General features: G+C 33.9%; 1 long non-coding RNA gene across 1 annotated transcript; it reads right to left on the minus strand.

The window, feature by feature from the left end:
- Nucleotides 1-9,327: 9,327 nt before the first annotated feature.
- On the minus strand, nt 9,328-11,895 carry LOC148126410 (uncharacterized). Its single transcript, XR_015742622.1, has 3 exons — nt 11,743-11,895; nt 11,133-11,201; nt 9,328-9,731 (listed from the first exon to the last, which is right to left on the minus strand). It is a non-coding gene; the product is annotated as an uncharacterized LOC148126410 (long non-coding RNA).
- Between the last annotated feature and the right edge of the window lie 1,893 nt (nt 11,896-13,788).

Below are 13,788 nucleotides of genomic sequence, written 5' to 3' on the forward strand. Positions count from 1 at the left end.
TACATAGAGAGTACTCAAGGCTCAAATACATTTATAATTCACATTGGTTCCTAGTTTGCTATATAATTCCTGGATTATATAAGATTCCTTTCAACCTGGATAATAGGGTGAGACTTCTTTTCTTGCCCTTTAGCTAGCTTTAAGGATAAAACTCCAATGGGAACAAAGACAAAAGTTCTCCCTCCTCATTTTAAAAGTTCACCAAGCAAAATTCTGGCTCTTGATTATTCCCTTAGTTCTGTCTTACTTACTGGGAAGATTGACAGACTAGCTCATTTTTCTATAATGCTTTTGGTATCTAGACCCTTACAGTGAGATGTGTCCTTACTCTTTACAGCTTATATCAAGAGGAGAAATGCAACAGATTTATAGAACCATTGCCTCAAATCTTCATTAAATCACAACTTTGCTAACAGTCTTTTATAAAATAATATATGCAGCATACAAGGACAGAAAAATGCTAAGAAGAATACAGGTTTCGGAAAAGACAGAGAGATATGAAATCAGATAGCTAATGCAATAGGAATGATGGAGAAGCGAGACATTGTAAAAACTATCTTTACTTTTTCTTTATTGACTTCAGCACAACCTTGTGTAGTAGAATGTGTCAGGATGAATATAAAGTTCAGTGGGTGTGCCTGCCCCTGTTTATTCTTCTGTGGAATTTTCACAAGAACTTGTAAGAACAGAGTCTGAAGAAACAGAATGATTCATAATACACATTGCACAGAAACCAAATTGTCTGTGTTATTGATAGAAATATTAGGTAGAAAGCAGAGAAGCACAATTGTAACAGCAAAGACATGGCCACAGGTTGACTATGAAGCCAATTTTGAATTGCTCATGTGAGCAATTAAGTTAAAGTGAAAATAAAAAGCCAATGAATCTTTTCAATAAGCTGATCAACGAATAGCCACTATTTTCAAGGGAACATCAGGAATCCCTTTCAAGTCCTGAACCTCACTGATAAAGAGCTGAGGGAACTATGAAGTTGTTAAGGGTGAATGTGAAAAGATAATATCAAAATCAAGAAACAATTAAAGCATACTGAATGTCAGAACATGCTACAGAAATTGACAAAAAAAAAAGTCAAAGCTATGAAAGACAAAGATCTCAGGCAGCAACTTAACAAAAAAATTCAGAAAGCTATTAGATGAAACAAGAAGCAACTGCATTTGGAAAAACATGGAAGATGGAAAAAACAAGGAAAACCTTTCAAAAGATATCTGAATTCAGAAGGTTTCAATCTTAAATTGGTATGCTAACAGACACGAGTAGACAGACAATAACTGGTTCAAAGGAGATCAAACTAAGATGGAAGGAGTATACAAAGACACTGTACAGTAGAGATGTCGACATTCAAGATATTTTAGAAAATACTTATTTTATATTTTTAAAAACCTTGGAAAATTGAATAAAGTTTATTAAAAAAAAATACCTCCTACTTATAAGAACTTCAGTTCCAGAAGAAAGTGAGGTTAGATCAGTATTCTGCTTATTACCAAGTTGAAAAGTTCCAAGAACTTTAATAGGATGTACAAACTATTACACAGAATCCGTAATTGCAAATGTTAGCAAAATAATGTTACGATCATCTAATACAGATTAGAGCTTTATATGGAAAGGGTAATGACAGCTGTTAAAGCAGATTTTAGAAATGGACAAAGATCACGAGGCAGAATTGCTGATGCATGCTGGATAATTGAGAAAGCCAATTGAGAAAGAAATTAATGTGTGGTTTACTAATTGTAGGAAAGTTTTCATTATGTCCGCCATATGAAGCTGTAGAATATATTTAGGAAAGTGGGAGTCCCAGAACATATCTCTGTGATGTTCATGAGAAACCTATATGCAGGATAGAAACCCACAATCTAAACAGAACATGGCAAAGCAGTTTATTTTCAGACCTGACAAAAAAATGAGACAAATCTCTAGGTTCTCTCCTTATTTATTCAAACTATATGCTAAATAGAAACTGAAAAAAGATGGATTAGAAAATGATGGATAGGATTTTAAATGTTGCTGGCTTTAATATTTTTACTATTTTTATTGTTTTACTATCTCAGTGAACCACCAAGAGTTATGCCACATAAGATGGGTGGTTATACAAATCTTGTAAGTAAATAAATAAATACTGGAGGGAGAAACATCAATAACAAACACTATCCTGATGATGCTACTCTGATAGCTGAAAATGCAAATGATCTGCCAGCTATAATACTATATCAAAGGCAAGGAGGGTAGTGAAAACATGGCATTACAATTACATGTAACAAAAACCATACTAATCACATCAAGTTCAACTACTCACCTTAGAACTGACAGTGAAGATATTGAAATGGTGGATAGCTTTTGTTGATTGACAAACAGCAGTTAAGGAAGTAGTGATCAGGAAACTTCAGATAAATACTTAGTAAGACAGCAATGAAAGCCTTGAAAAACATTAAGCTGTAATATGTCTGTACTTTTAAAAATGTGGGTATGGTTTTCATTGTGATACTATGTGGAAACAAAAGTTGAATTTTTTAAAAAATAGGCTAAAACATGTGACATTTTTACAGATAGCCAGAAAAACAAAAAATATATCACAGAATATGAGTTATCAATGACTTTATTTATGTATTTATGTATGTATTCATTTCTTTATTAAATTTATATGCCACCCATCTCACCTAGAGAAAACTAGCTAATTTACAATCATAAAAACAAGATAAAGCATTAAAACCAATGGTGGGATTCAATTTTTTTTTTACTACTGGTTCTGTGGAGGAGGCTTGGTGGGCATGGTAGGGGAAGAATACTGTAAAATCTCCAGTTAGAGGTTGTATTTGCCAGTTCTCCAAACTATTGAAAATTTCCACTACCGGTTCTCCAGAACTGGCCAGAACCTGCTGTATACCACCTCTGAAAAAATATAAAACAATAATTGTGTTGATTTAAAAATTGATTTAAAATTGACAAGATGGGAAAAAAGGGAGCAAGATGTACTCGGTGAGGAAACAATTGGCATGTAATCAATCCGTTGATAATAACATTCAGAATAATTAAAACAATGTTTGTCCAGTAACAAGATATTTTTATTGTTTATTTTTTATTTATTTTGATTTGTCAATCGCTTACAAGATAATAGGTATAAGTATATACATAGTTATGAATACATGAAATGGGTACATATAAGAAAAATAAAAGAAACAATAGGACAGGGACAGTAGGCACATTGGTGTGCTTATGCATGCCCCCTACAGACCTCTTAGGAAAGGGGTGAGGTCAACAGTAGACAGTCTAAATTTAAAGTTTTTGGAGTTGGGGGAAGAAACCACAGAGTCAGGTAGAGTATTCCGGACATAGACCACTCTGTTGCTCAAGCTGTATTTCCTGCAATCAAGTTTGGTGCGGTCCTTGAGTTTGTATCTATTGTGTGCTCTTGTGTTGTTATGGTTGAAGCTGAAGTATTCATTGACAGGTAAGTCATTGCAATTTATGATTTTATATACCATACTTAGATCAGACCGAAGATGGTGTAATCCAAGGTTTTCTAGGTCTAGAATTTCAAGTCTGGTGGCATAAGGTATTCTATGAGTAGAGGAGTGGAGAACTCTTTTTGTGAAATATTTCTGGACTTTCTCAACTATGCTAATATCAGATACATAATGTGGGTTCCAGACTGATGAGCTGTATTCGAGTATTGGTCTAGCAAATATTTTGTATGGTCTAGTTAGTAGTATGATATTACTAGAGAAAAAGTTATGTAGGATTAGGTTAACAACTCTTAATGCCTTTTTGGCTATGTAGTTACAATGGGCTCTAGCACTTAGATCATTAGAGATGAATATTCCAAAGTCCTTTACAGAGCTTGGATCATCAACAAGGTCTTGACTATTCAGCTTGTATTTTATTTTCTGATCTTTTTTGCCAATATATAGGACAGAGCATTTATTTGTTGAGATTTGAAGTTGCCATTTGTTTGACCATTCTGAAACATAGTCAAGATCATTTTGAAGGTATTGTCTGTGGTATTGAACAGCTTTACATCATCAGCAAAGAGAACACAGTTGTTCTTAATATGATCACAGAGGTCATTTATGTAGAGTATGAAGAGAGTTGGTCCTAGAACACTGCCTTAGGGAACACCACTATTGACAGGTACAGAATTTGATAGGACACTCCCAATTTTGACCATTTGTTGTCTGTTTGACAGGAATGCTTCTATCCAGTTATGCAGTTGTCCAGAGATACCATAAGATTTTAGTTTTAGGAGTAGTTTGTCGTGTACCACTGAATCAAAGGCTTTACAGAAGTCTATGTAGATTGCGTCTACTGTTTTGCCCTGATCGAGTTGTGTAGTTCATATGTTTTTGCAGTGTAAGAGTTGCAGATTACAGGATAGTTTTTTTCTGAAACCAAATTGCCTCTGAAAATCAGGGTGTGTGGGTTGGGTGGCAGAGAACAAGAGCAAGAGACGGGGGGAGAAAGGGAGAAAGAAAAAGAGAGAGAGAAGATTATTAAATGGTCCTGGATAAAACTTGCATATTTTGTACATGCAGGTAGATGATGAAAAAACACATTTGAGGTTAATGAAAGGAGAAGACAATGGATAAAATAAAGAGATAGAGCAGAGATACTCCTGGAATGTCTTAAAATAACTGCAGTTTTTCATTGAAAACAACACAAAATGTGGATATTTGTCCCTTCCCACTAGAGATTAACTTAACTCATTGGCACCTAAGAAATTTTCACGTTTCTTGAAAAATGTTTAGCTACTTATAATTATGACAACCTTTTAAAAAAAATTAGGCTTGCTTTACTGTTGAATTTGGCTTGAGTATAATGTATTAGCCTATTCCCATTCAAGTTAAATGCTGCCTTTTTAATTTTCATTTCTGACTTGAAGATATGTGACAAATGACATAGTAATTTTCCTATTTCTTCATGTTCATAAAACATTGATAATATGATTTTTACCTTCCCTTTCATCTCAATTAAATGGAATGTGCTGATACAATTAATGTGGTCTTACAATTTAGTTTTTCTTTAGAGGTTTCTCTTGTCTCTGATTAACAGCATTTCCTACCTATTCAGAGACAGTCCCCCCATCCAACTGCTATTCAGAATGTTTCATTATGCCTGCCAGCTATAAATACGATTGTGAAGCAATACCATTTTAATTGTTTCACTAATAACTTGTTTTAAATGATTCAACAGTCATCAGGAAAGATAAGTGCTCTTGTACCCTGCAGGCTTGCAGGGATGATAGGACGAGGCTATGTAACAGAATGCTGTATCAGAATAATGAAACTCTATGTGCAAGATAATGACAAAGCACTTACATTGCTGTAAAGATAAATGAAAACAGTAGATCTTCTTTTTACTGCAATATAACATCCATTTCTATCTCCCATTTCAATCATTACGCTCCCTACACTGATTATTGAGCAAATGCACCTATCCAAAGCATCCCACCACAGTGACTGGATTCCCTTATCTTTCCACAAGGACGGTGATTGATGGTCTTAATGAGCTTTACAAATGCTCTTGTTAATTAACAAAAATGGTTCTTTTCCTATTTAGGGGAGGGGAGGCTTATAAATTAGACTTAATTACACCAGATAATAGCAACTGTTGGCTTGTGTACAATATGCTGGCATTCTTTCGTTTCCTTTTTATTTTCCAATGGCAAATCAACACTTGTAACCCTTGCCTATTTATGTACACAAATTTAATAAGCAAACAGCCCTTTTATGTTAATGGTTTACTGGCGTCCATGGGTTTGGCAGGGGAAATATGCTGGGGGAGGATTTGCTAATGGGAGCACATAATCACATTAATTAAAATATAACTGCCATTTAAAGATTTGTAGTGCAGAATTAGAGCATGTTGGGAACTGAGGAAATCAGGCTAGAGTGCATATTAGCACCATTACTTGGTGCTCTTTGCACAGCAGTCAATAACCTCATGTGTCATAAATGTAATTTATGAGAACTGTTTTCTTTGAAATATATGTTTTTAGCTCTCTCATTAGAATGTAAAGTTTTGCAATTTGCTTTGGAAGGTTCAGAATAAATTTATTAAAAGCTGAGACCCATGATTAATTTTAACAAATCCCCAACAATGAATATTTTATTGCTTATATAATTTCTTACAACCAAAACAAGTATCCCTTCCTTTTGAAGAGAGGCTCAATACTTTATTATATATGAAATTCATACATTCAATATAAACTCTAGTCTTTCTGATATTCCTGTTGCAGCTTCTGCTACATGCATAATGTGGTCATTTAGGATTTAAAGTATTGGTGAAGAATTTAATGGAAATGGGCATGTGGAAATAGCAGTGTAAGTCATTGCTATAGATTCTATTTCTAGATAACTATTTCTATGATTATTTCAAAGTATGTTTGAGTTTCTTCATAACTGACAATCTGTTTGCTGAGGTTTTGTTACTTAGCAGAGTAGTTTTCTGGAAGTAATAGTACCATTGACCAATAGCTATATATGGATAATCCAATCCATTTCAATTTTCAGTCAAATGAAATATGTTAAATATTCATTCTATTGTATTTTTTTTAAAAAAAGATAAGGTTACAGTAATGCTCATACGTAGCTTTCTATTACGTTTTGCAAATATCTTTCTATAATGGGCATGACCTAAAGCTGTTCACTCACAGGCTGGGGATAAGATGAAGGCATTGTGTCACAGTGACCAGCAAAAGGATCCTGCCATACTTCCTCACAGTTTTCATGAATTGCCTTCCTCAGAATAGGAGGTAACTATGACTACTTCTCAGCAACTGTAGGCCTTGAGTTCTACAAAAAGGGAACTGACGACCAGATGCAGCTCCTTGTAAAGTATGTGTTAGAGAAATCATCTAATGTGGCCCTAAGTACATTGCTAGTTAAGTAGTGTGATGGTTCAGCATTGCTCTTGGATGGAAAAAATGGAACTTAATAAAAGAGATGCATCTGGCTAGCCATGATGCAGTACAAAATGCTAGATAGACCTAGACAACCTAGAACTATGCCACCTTCGTCCGATCTAAGTATAGTACATAAAATTATCTACTGCAGTGTCCTACCTGACAATGAATACTTCAGCTTCAACCACAACAATACAAGAGCACACAATAGATACAAACTCAAGGTAAACCGCACCAAACTTGATTGCAGGAAATACGACTTCAGCAACAGAGTGGTCAATACGCTGCCTGACTCTGTGGTTTCTTCCCCAAACCCCAAAAACTTTAACCTTAGACTGTTTACTATTGACCGCACCCCTTTCCTAAGAGGTCTGTAGGGGACCTGCATAAGTGCATCAAGGTGCCTACCGTCCCTGTGCTAATGTTTCTTTTTTAATCATATTCATTTCATGTATTCATAGCCATGCTTATACTTATACCTGTTATCTAATACTTGCTTGACAAATAAATAAATAAATAAATAAATAAATAACTAAATAAATAAATAAATAATGCAACAGGATATTTCCCATGTACTTACATATCTATGTCTGGGCTGAACATCTCTTAAACATACAAATGGATAGGACATATAAATAAGTCACTAGTCTTTCCCAAAGTGTAAGTTCAGAGTCAGTGTCACAAGTATAGAACAATTTCCAATCACATGCACTAACAAGCTAACTAGTAAACAGAAATCCTCAACTTCTTCTCTGTTTTAAAAGTGCAAAAAAAGCTCATTAGTATTCTAGCTAAATCTGAAAAATATTCTTTTAACTAAATATTAGTCATTTTCTTGGCAACGTTAGTAAAATTCTATACATATGCAAAATACATTCTAACATTTACCTATCCAGCTTTCTGTCAAGTGCATACTACATTGAAAAAATCTTTAGCCAAAAACATGATGGCACATCAGAAACCACTAGTTTAATTGTCTACAAATGAAGATAATAGAAATACAAGAGGACTAGCTATTTGTTTGAAAAAAGACAACTTCTGGAAAGCCAGTAAATTTCCTGTAACTTTAAAAGCTATAAAAAGAAATATAGACTTTTATTGAAAGCTGTAAGGTCTAACAAATCTAATATATACATGTATCCCACTTTACAAAAACAAATTCTGTTTATAAAATGGAGAGAGACAAGCTTGTAGTTGAAAGCATCCTCTTTGTCATGACTTTTTGGGCCTGAAATCCTCAAATGGAACTGTGATTATTGGAGGCTACCAGAGAAAGGGGAAAAATGGCTGGAACAAAAATTAAAATGTTTAGGATTGAAATTGTATTTTCCCTCAAACTTTGCTGCTACTTTTATAGGAATTGCCTTCTATCTCCCACCTCTGACATAATTAATGCTGAAAGGTATTACATTTAATTATAATTTATCTTCTGAAAAAAACAGTAAAAAAAAAAGTCATCACAAGAAGTGAAGGGAAGGAAGCAGGAGGACCCAAAACTGTTTGGCCCATATGTTATTTAAAAAGAAAATGCAGAAGTCTTTAAGTTACCTTTTTAGCTCCTGAATAGCAAATGAAAAGAGTTATTAATTGGATGATCAGAATCTTTCTCATCTTTAGGCATTATATTGAATTGCTATTTAAATAATTGTATTTCCAAAAGTTCATTTATATCTTGCAAAAAAAACCACAAACCCACACATATGCACTTTAGAGGAGTTCAACTGCCTACTTTAATTAATTCACTGTCTGTTTTCATAATTTGAATCTGTAAACTTCATAGTAAACATATCAAATGTAACTTTATACCATGAAAGGATTGAACAATTTCTATACATTTAGGAATTAAGTGAAAAATGTGATAATGGTAGCCTGAAATTTGCATGCAACTTTACCACCATATATGGAGGAGGAATAGAATATCCCTCCGGAGTTTAACAAATCTCTGTCTAGCTCTCATTAGCATATTTTCAGTGAAAAGAGGAAAGGTTCATGGTTCTTATTGACAACTGCTATGAACTATGAAGAAAGAAGAAGGATCACAACTGCAGTATTCAGATAATGTTAGCACACCATGATGCCCATTAGTCTTATGATACGGTCTGAAGTTTTTGTTTTGTAGCTCAGTATAAGCAAATCTGATAAATTCCTGGAGAGAAAAGCATCTCTGAATCCTGGGTTTACCACCATGAGGAGCAGTATGGCAGAAAAACACACAAAATGAATAAAAACTGACATGGAAAAACAGAATAATGTGAGCTAAATTAATATATTCTTCTTTCTCAGCATTTTTACTTCCTATGTTATTAACACTCATGAACATTTACTTCCATAGATTCTTGCAATAGAATATCAAATTTCTGTAGTTAAGAATAACAAAATGTAAGAAAATGCATTGCATTTCAAAAATGCTTTTATTGGTCACAGTTTTCCACCAGGAATAATTTTCCAGTGCTTTGTTTTCTTGGCATGGTACCAAATAATCATAGGGCACTCTGAAGGATTACATTAAGCATCAAAATGCTGGCAGAATGACTACAGCTCTTCAGATTCAAATGATATTGTTAAGTTGTTTATTTCCCTGTAATAACATTGCAGACAATCAAAGGACAATCTGAGTTATCTCTACTTAGAATTAAGCACTATTGAGTCCAATGGGGCTTTCTCCCAGGTAAGTAGGTATACTACTGCAGTCTCAACTGATAAATCCTTCCACATTGAATGAGCATGAAGAAATGCATAGTACTTCTCTGCCCACATTTCAAGTTACTTCTTTGGATTGTGTGTATTCACTGCAAGCGAAGATCACTGATGGCAGAAACTGAAAAGAAATAATTTTGATTTTATCAGCCATTGGAAGATTTAATTTAGGTCCCTGTCTTTATTAGCTACAACTTAAAATAATTCAGTGAGCAAATAAACATGTTTTCTTTACTTTGGGGAAATGTAAAAGCCACCAAAAGAATCACTGTTTTGTATTAATTCATGTATCAACTTTAGTCTTATTAATGACACTAAATAGTAACTGTTGATCTACTATAATTTGTTCACTGGCTTTTAAAACTTTTTCATATGTAGGGTTACTACATGAGAGAAAGAACATATCCATGTTTATGAAAAGGAGATTCATACTTCAAAGTCTGTAGTAAAATTATAGAACAATAAGGCTTGGGTAAAGGTAAAGAATTTTGAAAGGCTGTATTTTTCAGCTGTTTATCTGCTGAGAAGCTAATATACTGTACTTTAACATTCCAATGGACAAGCTACAGAATCTTCCCTTCAGGCCAGCCAAATTGATCTGACCACTCTGTGTGTTTATGTGTCACCTCATCTTCCTCTAGACTGAATGCATCACCAAGCTATAATTTGTTCACTTGGGTTCCAACTAGTCAAGCTTTCTGGATGCCAGGGAACCAATGAAAGTGATTTACGATATTCAAGAAATGTACATAGTGCAAAGGTAAGAGCTTATTAAAGGATTTTTCTTTTAGTTAAAAGGGCAAGAAAAGATGAGGGGAGGGTAGAGATCTTCACCATATTTAAATAGGTTTAAAGCAAATATAAAATTCCTCACTGTGAAATTTCTCTTTCAAAGTTTTCACAAGTCTTCAAAGTTCTCACAAGTTTTTGATACAGGATTATTTTACTTCATTTATTCAGCAAATGGACAATACTTACAATGACAAGAACTTCTAAATTAATTTTTTAAATCAACTTTTAATGTCTTGAGGAGAAAAATTGATTTTTTTAAAGACTTAGGGGATTTTTTTATACTTAGGAGACTTAGGACCCAATCTTTCCATGTCTCAAAATGTGTCTGATCTATTTCATCAGTACTATTTTGCCTTGCCTGTACAAAGGCTATTGGGCCACAATACACTAAACTACATATAGTTTGCTGAGTTCTCACAGCCAGTCACATTTTAGACTATAATGTTGTAGGACCCTGCCAGTGGTTCTAAATTCAAGACAGTGTGGTATTGACAAATCCAGAGAAACTCAGCTCAAATTGCCATCAATATGGGGTAGTCTTAATTTATCCTTGCTCAGGTGATATCTTGCATGTGAACATCTTCTCACGCAAGTCCTAGACCTAGAGTGATATCAACAGTTGGTAGTCAAGAGATGAAGTTCCATTATAGCTAGGAGCAATCCTGAAAAATCAAGTTCCCACCGTTGTAGAGTGACATCATAAATTCAACTTTGAGAGGGAAATACTGACCTTGCTCCTTATAAGCTGACATCTTCCTGCAAATGAATCTTCCAATCAGGTCTTTTCTTACAGACCGGTCTTATTCCAGAGGTTTTTTTCAAGGATAAAATTACAAACAAATTCAGTAAAACAGATACTTGTAAACTCTTTCAACAAAAATAACTTAACTGTGCTAGGAAAGAAATGTCTTATTAAAGATTTGGAGAAACAGTAGTGTAGGATGAAGAAAAAAGTAAGTAAGTATGTGGAAGCACCTTTGCCAAATTTTAGTGTTCAGATTTTTAACATGCAAATTATTTATTTTGCATGTCACATAACAAAAAGCGCTAAGTGTTGAGGCACAAAGAAAACCTATTATTATAAAATTAAACAACCTCACAATTCATTTATAAAAATGCTTGCTGTTCTTATTTTTCAAGGAAAGTTATTAATATTATTTAATAGTAAGTAATATTAACAAAATAGGTTAATTACTCTTAAATAATTTCAGAATAACAGAGTTGGAAGGGACCTTGGAGGTCTTCTAGTCCAACCCCCTGTTTAAGCAGGAAACCCTGTACCATTTCAGGCAAATAGTTGTCCTGTCTCTTCTTAAAAACCTCCCATAATGAGCACTTACAAATTTTGGAGGCAAGTTGTTACACTGATTAATTGTTCAAGCTGTCAGGAAATTTCTCCTTGATTCTAGGTTGGTTCTCTCCTTTATTAGTTTCCATCCATTGCTGCTGCTTCTGCCTTCAGGTGCTTTGGAGAACAGATGTAGAGAATAGGTATCTGTAGAGTGTTCAAGAAAAGAGAACGAATTGGAGAAAATCATAAAATAAAAACACCTGCAAACAGAAGTAGAACAACTGTGGAAAAAAGAAAACAAAAATAATACCAATATTAATAGAGCAATCCCAAAATATATTGAGCACCATGTGAACACAATCAGCATTGAAAAAAAATCAACCTCACTGAACCCACAATGTGCAAATATATTTAACTAAGAAAATATAAAAGCTTGGCAAGACAACATGAAATTTTGGCAGCCTTTACCTGAACAAATGAAACTTAACTGAAATTATTTATCCATCCAGGACAAAGCTACAGAAACATTGTAGTTAATTAACATAACAGCTGCAAACTAATATCCATTTACTCTCCCGAAAATTCTAACCGTAGAATTACTAAACTATATACCCATTGTATATGTCATACAACTGATCTCTTCTTCCAAAACTATAAAATTCCATTTTTAAAATAACATTATTCTTTAACTGACAATTCATGCTCATTTTTTTTAAAAATGTAGACAGTTGGAATGACAGAAGTCTGGGATGCCAGAAGATGTGGTGAGAGAAATTGGGAAACAATGGGAAACAACAGACATTTCTACCTTCATTTCCTACTCCTATAATGTGATATTTTCAAATTAGGCCATATTGAACAACATTGCCTGAGCCATGGAAAAGAGGGGGAAGGAGGGCTTTCAGAGTTATGAATACAATGAACACCATGAATTTTCAATAATAAGTGATAAGTTTTGTTATTTTTAGGCTTCCTGCCTCCTTTTTTAGGAAGCGAGCAATTTTTAATGGTCATCTAAAAAAATACAAAATTATATTCATTGCTAAAAACATAGAAATGGTAGTTAGGGAGAGGAGAAAATGTATCAATGAACCCTATTCAGACATTTGAAAACTGTTTTAATATATTCCCAATAGTATCACCTCTCAAGAACTGCTCAAGAAACCAAAGGCAATGCTTTCTGGGTCCAAAGAAGAGTCAACTTAACAAAAACTGGCACAGTTAGAAGGAAATATAATGATGGCATTTTACTATGGATGAGCTTCCTACATACAGTTATGTAGAAGACCAGATAGATCAAATTGCTGTGATTCTCACCATTTCGAACAGGAGTTGGTTTGGTTAACAAATAACATAAATATAATGTTTGTAGATCTCTTCTTGAACAGATACAATAAACTGCTTTGTATTTTACTGATCAAAAACTTTCCCAGTCTGACCCATATTTTCTAGGAATACTTTAGATTTGTTGTGTCTTGGTATTTAAGGCCCTTTCACTTCCTCTTTACTCTGATATAATAGGAGGCAAAATACCATAGGCAATGATTCTGGAGCATCAATATGTTTCTGTGGGGATGGAATTACCTAAAAATAACTAATGACATTCTCAGTTAGACTGCATTATTGATAATATAGCAAATAAAAACCCCAAGAGATGCAGAAAAGCAGGCACTAGTCCATTTTTTCAAATATAAGGCTTATTTTAAAAGCTTGCCTTTTCTTCTTAAATGGGACAATATTTTCATCACTGTATTGCTGTTGTCTTTTTTTAAAAAAACTTTCCTTATTATGTTTCTTTCATTTTGTGTAGGTTTGAAGCTCTGGTATTAACATTTTTTATGGGTCTTTTGGCATTTCAGCTGATGAGCCTCTCTGATTACAGTTTTCACTCTTAACAACTCTTTATTTATAACTTCCCTGACTTCTAATGTTTTTCAAGCTTGACCTAAATACATTTTACCACATGGACATGGAATTTCATTTACTCTTGAGAGCCTTGATGACTCATTAGCCAAGATGGATCTCTAACTCTCATTAATGTACTTCTTACTGTAATTTGCAGACGATTAGATAAGTGTCTTTTCTTCCTTTCTTT

This window comes from Pseudonaja textilis, chromosome 3 (assembly GCF_049901715.1).
Source record: "Pseudonaja textilis isolate UNSWEBS1 chromosome 3, rPseTex1.2, whole genome shotgun sequence".
Classification (NCBI taxonomy): domain Eukaryota; kingdom Metazoa; phylum Chordata; class Lepidosauria; order Squamata; family Elapidae; genus Pseudonaja; species Pseudonaja textilis.